This window comes from Gastrolobium bilobum, unplaced genomic scaffold, assembly GCF_033153095.1.
Source record: "Gastrolobium bilobum isolate Gb01-03AN ecotype WA unplaced genomic scaffold, APGP_CSIRO_Gbil_v1 utg6234, whole genome shotgun sequence".
Classification (NCBI taxonomy): Eukaryota; Viridiplantae; Streptophyta; class Magnoliopsida; order Fabales; family Fabaceae; genus Gastrolobium; species Gastrolobium bilobum.
In genome coordinates, this window is record NW_026897242.1 from 233073 (window position 1) to 241252 (window position 8180).

Sequence of the window (8180 nt, forward strand, 5' to 3'; positions counted from 1 at the left end):
CTTCATAGAAGAAGAAGAAACCTCAGGGTAGAAATTCTTGAAACATGGCTGATCATAATAATAATGAAGATGTTCCTCCTGAACAAAATTTCAGAACTCTGGCTGCTCCTTTTAGGAACAGACCAGAGAGGGGAGTAATCCTCCCTCCTGTAGCACCAAATTTTGAACTGAAACCTATCATGTTTCACATGATTAGGGAAGCATAAGTCTTCAATGGACTCCCTGCAGAAGATCCTTACACACACCTCACCACCTTTCAAGATATCTGTGATAATTTTAAAGCTGAGGGTGTGACAGAGGAAAGTATGAGAATGAGGTTATTTCCTCACTCCTTGGGCTTAAAAGTAAAAACATGGATGAAAACTCTCACCCCTGGTTCAATACACTCATGGGAGGAACTCTCTAACAAATTCATAGAGAGGTTTCTCCCTATGTCCCGACAAGCTGATGTAAGAGCAAAAATCTCTAACTTCAAGATGTTTTATGGAGAAAATCTCTATGAAGCATGGGAGAGATACAAGGACATCATCAGAAAATGTCCAAACCATGGGGTAGAAAGTTGGGGAGTGTTACAATCTTTCTATAAGGGACTTGACCATACTTCTCAGTCACATTTAGATTTTGCTGTAGGAGGATATTTTTTTACAGGAACTCTTGAATTCAGGTATGACATCATAGAAGGCACTGCTGAAAGATGTCTCCAATGGCCAATAGACAAGGTGAGCCCAGTAAGGAAGCCTGACATGCTCGAACTAGATAAACAAACTGCCATGGAAGCCCAGCTGGCATCACTCATGAATGAGGTGAAGAACCTGAAAAATGATCAAGAAACACCAAGGATGGAAGTCTTGCAACTCACAGCAGCTGAAATTGAACCATGCTCAGCCTGTGGAGACCTTCATGATTCAACAGACTGCCCATCCACTGCATTGGTGTGTTATGTAGAAAACTTTGGCAAAAGGAACTTCACCCAAGCCAGGGATAATCAGCAAGCAGGACGCAATACCAATTCAAATCCTAGAGGAACTATCACAAAAGATCAGAACCATAATCCCCAATGGAGGCCACCCATGAACCACAGACCATTCACCACTCAGCAGCAGTACCAGCAAGGTAGCAGCAGTGGAACGTTTGAACAACAAAGAAGAAACAATTACGTTCCATTTCACAGAGATGACCAACGCATCAATACTTTGGAAAACTATGTCAAAGAATATATCACCAGGAATGATGCAGTTGTCAGGAACATTGAGTCTCATCTGGGCCAAATTGCTGCCAATCTCCAAACAAGAGTACCAGGATCACTACCAGGGGACACTGAAGTTCCCTTAACCACTTCTGAATCCACCTGAGAGGTAAGTACCATGTCTAGCTGAAGACATTAAACTAAGCGATGATTGGGAGGCAACCCAGTGGATTCATTTGCTCTCTGACAAAGAGCAAAGTTTTGGGGTTGTTAACCTTAACCACATAGCTCCCAAAAGGAAGGAACGTCTGATGTTCCACTCCAAAGTTCAAATAACATACGTTTTGTTCCAGGAACGTAGTTTTGGGGTGGTCCCTGACTACACAATCCCAATCTTCTTTAAAAAAACTATATTTCATTTATATGTATATTTTGCAATTTGTTATAAATAATAGTAAATAAGTAATTAGTAATGCTTTACGTTCCCTTTCCCTTCATTAGATTAGATTTACATTTAATTAATCAGCATTTTCTTTACCTATTCTTTTAATAATAGTTAGTAAATACTAATTAGGATTTTTATTAAGAAAAGACAAAGGGAACGTTCCCTGGGTTAGAAGATAAGAATGACTGGGACACTTGTCCCTGCTGAGTCACTCAAAAAGATACGCAGCCAAATCGAATTTTCACTTATTACAAATCTTGAAAACGTGCTCAGAAAAAGCAACCGTCTCCTCAACCATTAATGCAACTGCACCATTTCTTTTTCCCTCTCTCCCACGTCCTAACCTAAACCGTTCCATCTGCTTACATCCATCATCATCAGTTACATACCACTCACTACTGACCACTCGTTCTGTAACGTCCCCATTCCACCACCTTTCCTGTAACACCCCTTGTATACCCGGAATATTAACATTACATCGTATTAAGCGGTGCTTAATTAAAATTGCGGAATATTCTTTTTCTTTTCAATTATGACGTCATTAAACTTAGCCAAGTTGATTACTTAATCAATTTCATAAAATATCACTTGTATGTAAATTGCAATAAGACATCTACTGAAATTACTCAATATATAAATAAAGTGTGTATCTAAATCACGGCATTACATCTCGTAATCCGGACAATATCCTGATACATTATTACAACTCCCAACAGACTCAAGACATAAATAATACTAGGTGTCATGGACAATCCCCTTGCTCACCAAATAAACAGCGTAAACAACAAGTTTCAACATAAAACTCCATAAACATAAACTGAAGCTATAAACATATAATCAACATGCAAATCCAGCATCCAATATGTCAGCATAAATAACAGTAAATCTAACTCAGCTCCGGCCTCCTGCCGCCTGAGGTCTCAACATTACCTGAACCTGAAATAAGCGCCTCAAACGTGGGGTGAGATCTCTAAACTAGAAATCTCAGTAAGACAAGGGGTCCTCAAGGATCTTCCACCCCAAGCTCGCTTACATGTGCAATATAAGTTCTAAAATCATTTACATCAGTATAAGTTCTCAAAACTATGCAGTGCAACAAATATTCATGACATGTGTGTTGATACTATTCTACTGGCCAGAGAAATGCAGGAATAAGTATACGTCTATCCCCTACAGATAGTACAAGGAACATCGCTTGTACCTCACCCACAGCCTCACCATATTGTATGTACCACATACTCAGGCTTACCGTATAAGTGGAACACCACATGCATATCTTAAAGACACTAGCATAAAACAGCTCAACAGCATTTTCAAAACATCAAAAGCATATAACACAGCATGCATATACCATACCCCCATGGGACATGGTGGAACCACAACAAGGCTAAACTGAGGACACGAAAGCTTACCTTGCAAGCTAACTATCCAAGCCAAGAGTCCACACTAGCTCAAAGCCCGCAAACAGTACAATCACAATCTGTTTATACAGTATGTAATCATCAATAACCATCTATCAAGGTTACAATAAGTGATTAAGTCTTTCCATCTATTTATAAGTCATTTTATGCATTTTCTGCAGGAGGTATTCGAATACTCCTCGATGAGTATTCGAATACTCCTTGTCTCCTGAAAGTATTCGATTACTTCCATTAAAGTATTCGAATACTACCAAGTATCCGAATACTTTTCCCCCCAGTATCTGAATACCACAGTATCCGAATATCAAACCTCACTGTATTCGAATACTTTCTAGTATTCGAATACTTCTTCAAAGGTATCCGAATACTTTTCTTCCCAGAAAAGTATTCCCATACTCCTGCAAGGGGTATTCGACTACCAGATTAAAACTACCATTGCAACTCTTTATCAAATACTCTAAGATTTTACTAGGTTAAACTAGACATCTCAAGCTTTCCAACGACATATCTTATGTCTCAATCGGAGTTGTATAACTCCGGTTATGATTTTTGCAAAGTTCCTACAACAAGCTGAATTTCCAGCAATAGGGTCTCGAATTCAAACATACACTGAGAGAAATACACTTATCCAATGGATCTGAAAATTTATAGAGTTGTATCCCTATGTGTTAGCTTCACATAGGTCCAAACCTCACTCAATTTAGAGCTCTGTAGCTCAAGATATCGCAATTTTACTAAACTAGGTCGTTGTTGTCTCGCGAAGTATTCGATTACTGCATTTTCCCAGAAAAGTATTCAAATACTGCCCTAAAAGTATTCGAATACTTCTTCGACAGAATGTAGAAAACTGAGTTTTAAAGGTAAAATCGACCTCCAATGATCCAAACTCGATCTGGAGTCCAAGAACTCCTTAAACAGATGATTATTAACATGTTATGAACCCAGAAACACATTCCTTTTATCAAAAGGTTCAAGTTACGATTTTTTATTGCTTAAACAAGCTTAAAACATCAAAATGCATAAAAGATGATCATGTATACCTCCAATGCACCAAAACTCCGAAAATGAGGCACACAGGGGTTCCTCTACACAGCACTATGGTTCTGACTTTACCAAGATACGAATTTGGTCATCAAGCTTGACCCTTTAAGCCAAAAGGTGGCTTCTTGAAGCTCAAGAAGACAAGAACAAGGTCACACAACCTCAAACCCAAGAAGACAGCCCCAAAGTTAGCAACTACACCTCACCATAGAGGTCACAAACTCAGAATGATACACTCCACACCCTCCCAAGGCCAACACTCACAAGCTACAAGTGTTCAAGGTGTATAATCTCTCGTAAAAATGGTGTCTTGAAGGATTTTTGTGAAGAAAACTCAATGGAACAGAGAAAAGGGAAATGAGGCAGCAGCTACACACACAACCCACACATAAAATGGCTGAGTATCAGCCTAGGGTTGTGTGCAAGTGACTATATATAGTCCACTTAACACTAACCACACAGTATTAACAACAATAGCTACGCTTAGCATTTTAATCTCAAACTTTAGATTCTGAACCTACTCATTTTTCTAAGATTTATCATATTTTTATTTTATTTTTCGGAGCACCTTTTCGGTATGCGCTTTTTATAGCCAGTATCAGTTTCTGACACCAGTTCTCATTATTTTAACTTGAAACTCGTTTTACAAGTCCTATATAATATTCTAGTAATTATCATGCACTTCTTATAATTTTCTGGGATACCTTTTTGGTACGCATTTATACCGACTAGCAGAACCGGTATCTGCACTTTTCCTCCGAAAAGCGACTTTCAGCATTCTTAATCAGTTACTATAATTATATAAGCCTTATAGTAATTATTAGGGTTGATTATGGAATCATTTCCTATTTTGCATAATTAATTAATTAAATTCCTTAATTAACGGTGCGGGTTCTTACATTCACCCCACCTTTTTAGGATTTTGTCCTCAAAATCAGAAACATACCTGTCTCGAAAATCGGGGTACTGCCGGAGAAGCTCGTCCTCACGCTCCTAAGTACACTCCTCAGGAGTTCTTCCGGTCCACTGCACTTTGACCATCGGAATGATCTTGCTCCTCAGCTGCTTCTCGCCACGATCGAGAATCTTGAGTGGTCCGACGGGAGTCTTTAGGTTCTCCCGAACCTCCACATCATCCGGTTGCACCACGTGCGAAGGATCTGCGATTTACTTCCGAAGCTGAGACACGTGAAACACGTCGTGGATGTTAGCCAAGTTCGGAGGCAAGGCAAGCCGGTAGGCAACAGGTCCTACTCTACCAAGAATCTGGTATGGCCCAATAAATCGCGGGCTTAGCTTCCTCATTCCGAGTGCCCGACCAACACCGGTGACAGGTGAAAGTCTCACAAACACGTGCTCACCCTCACTGAACTCCAGTGGACGATGCTTGACATCGTAGTAGCTCTTCTGGCGATTCTGCGTCTGCTTCAACTTTTCTCTGATCATCTGGATCTGCAAGGTGGTATCTTGGACAAAGTCCAAGCCAAAAAGCTCCTTGTCTCCAACCTCAGACCAACAAGTAAGAGTCTGACACCTCCTACCATCCAGTGCTTCGTAGGGCGCCATGCCCAGGCTAGCATGAAAGCTGCTGTTGTACGAAAACTCAACCAACGGAAGGTACCTATCCCATGCCGAGCCCTGCTCCAACGTGCAAGCTCGCAACATGTCCTCCAAGGTCTTGATGGTCCTCTCAGTCTGTCCATCAGTCTGAGGGTGATAGGCGGTACTCAATCTCGACTGCGTACCAAAAGCCTCCTGCCGCGCCTCCCAGAACCGAGATGTGAACTTCAAGTCGCTATCACTGATGATACTCTCGGGCACCCCGTGAAGCCTCACAATCTCGCGAACATAAAGCTTGGCCAACTGCTCTGTAGTGAAGCTCACCTTCACTGGAAGAAAATGGGCAGACTTCGTCAGTCTGTCCACAATGACCCAGATAGAGTCACAACCCGCTTGAGTCTTCGGCAATCCCACCACGAAGTCCATGGAAATACCTTCCCACTTCCACTGTGGTACTTCAAAAGGGTTGAAGTTCACTAGACGGTCTCTGATGTTCAATCTTCATCTTCAAGCATCAGAACAAAAGGTCACACAACAACAATGCCCTTTCGCATTCCAAGACACACCGTCCTGGTTTTTCTCAAAAAGCTCATTCCCGACTCTCACAGTCTCCATCTCGAGAAGTGCACCCCCATACAAGGAAGTCACATTCAGATCTCGAAACATCACAATGACATCAAAAATGTCATTCGATTCTCTAGGATCATCAGTCACTTTCTCAACAGAGGCGACCTGACCCCACATACAGATGATTATTAACATGTTATGAACCCAGAAACACATTCCTTTTATCAAAAGGTTCAAGTTACGATTTTTAATTGCTTAAACAAGCTTAAAACATCAAAATGCACAAAAGATGATCATGTATACCTCCAATGCACCAAAACTCCGAAAATGAGGCACACAGGGGTTCCTCTACACAGCACTATGGTTCTGACTTTACCAAGATACGAATTTGGTCATCAAGCTTGACCCTTTAAGCCAAAAGGTGGCTTCTTGAAGCTCAAGAAGCCAAGAACAAGGTCACACAACCTCAAACCCAAGAAGACAGCCCCAAAGTCAGCAACTACACCTCACCATAGAGGCCACAAACTCAGAATGATACACTCCACACCCTCCCAAGGCCAACACTCACAAGCTACAAGTGTTCAAGGTGTATAATCTCTCATAAAAATGGTGTCTTGAAGGATTTTTGTGAAGAAAACTCAATGGAACAGAGAAAAGGGAAAGGAGGCAGCAGCTACACACACAACCCACGCATAAAATGGCTGAGTATCAGCCTAGGGTTGTGTGCAAGTGACTATATATAGTCCATTTAACACTAACCACACAATATTAACAACAATAGCTACGCTTAGCATTTTAATCTCAAACTTTAGATTCTGAACCTACTCATTTTTCTAAGATTTATCATATTTTTACTTTATTTTTTGGAGCACCTTTCCAGTATGCGCTTTTCATAGCCAGTATCAGTTTCTGACACCAGTTCTCATTATTTTAACTTGAAACTCGTTTTACAAGTCCTATATAATATTCTAGTAATTATCATGCACTTATTATAATTTTCCGGGATACTTTTTTGGTACGCATTTATACCGACTAGCAGAACCGGTATCTGCACTTTTCCTCCGAAAAGCGACTTTCAGCATTCTTAATCAGTTACTATAATTATATAAGCCTTATAGTAATTATTAGGGTCGATTATGGAATCATTTCCTATTTTGCATAATTAATTAATTAAATTCCTTAATTAACGGTGCGGGTTCTTACATTTCCCACTCCCTTTCCTCAACCTCCACGTCCCACAAGCCTTTCCATTTCCCCTCTTCTAAGTTGTCTATTTAAACTCAGCCTTTCCTTCCTTCGAGTTTTACTGCTCCCCATTAACTTAGAAAACTTTTCCCTTCTTCTACATTGTGCCCTAACCTTCTTTTTGTCAAAAATGACCAAGCTATCAATGAAAGTGACTCCTGTGGCCAGCCGTGGCCAAGAGCCAGAGTTCACTGAACCCATCATCCATCTATACCCAGAAAGAAACATATCCTTGCAGCAAGAAAAACTTGTCCTGCCTCCTTTCGTGAAGAAGTCTCTGACTAGCCTTAAGTTGCTTCGTTTTGCCACTGAAGATCGTGAGATGAATGTCTCAATGGTGGGTGAGTTCCTGTATCAAACCAGGAGACTGCCTGAAGACGATGCCTCTGATATTGTCACAGTGAGGGGAAAGCAAGTGTCGTTCTCCCCCGCTGCTATCAAGGAAGTACTCTACCTTCCTACTGTCTCCAGATGTCCATACCAGGAGTACGTGGAGAGTAAGGAAGTTGCCAAATTTCTGGGGAGCGTGAAGGAGACAATAGCCATCAGGAACCCCACCTACACCAAAGGATCCCTCTTCAAAGGAAGCATGAGGGACGGAGCCCGATTCTAGGCTTTATTTGCCAATTCCAACATCACTCCCTCCACGCATGAGGCCACTGTCAAGTGGGCCCTCCAAATCCAAATCTACTGCATCATGAAGAACACTCCTTTT

The 8180-nt window shown here is 41.1% G+C and overlaps 1 non-coding gene across 1 annotated transcript; it reads right to left on the reverse strand.

Moving 5' to 3' along the window:
- Window positions 1-446: 446 nt before the first annotated feature.
- LOC133305135 (small nucleolar RNA R71) lies at window positions 447-553 on the reverse strand. Its single transcript, XR_009750722.1, has one exon. It is a non-coding gene; the product is annotated as a small nucleolar RNA R71 (small nucleolar RNA).
- Window positions 554-8180: the final 7627 nt, after the last annotated feature.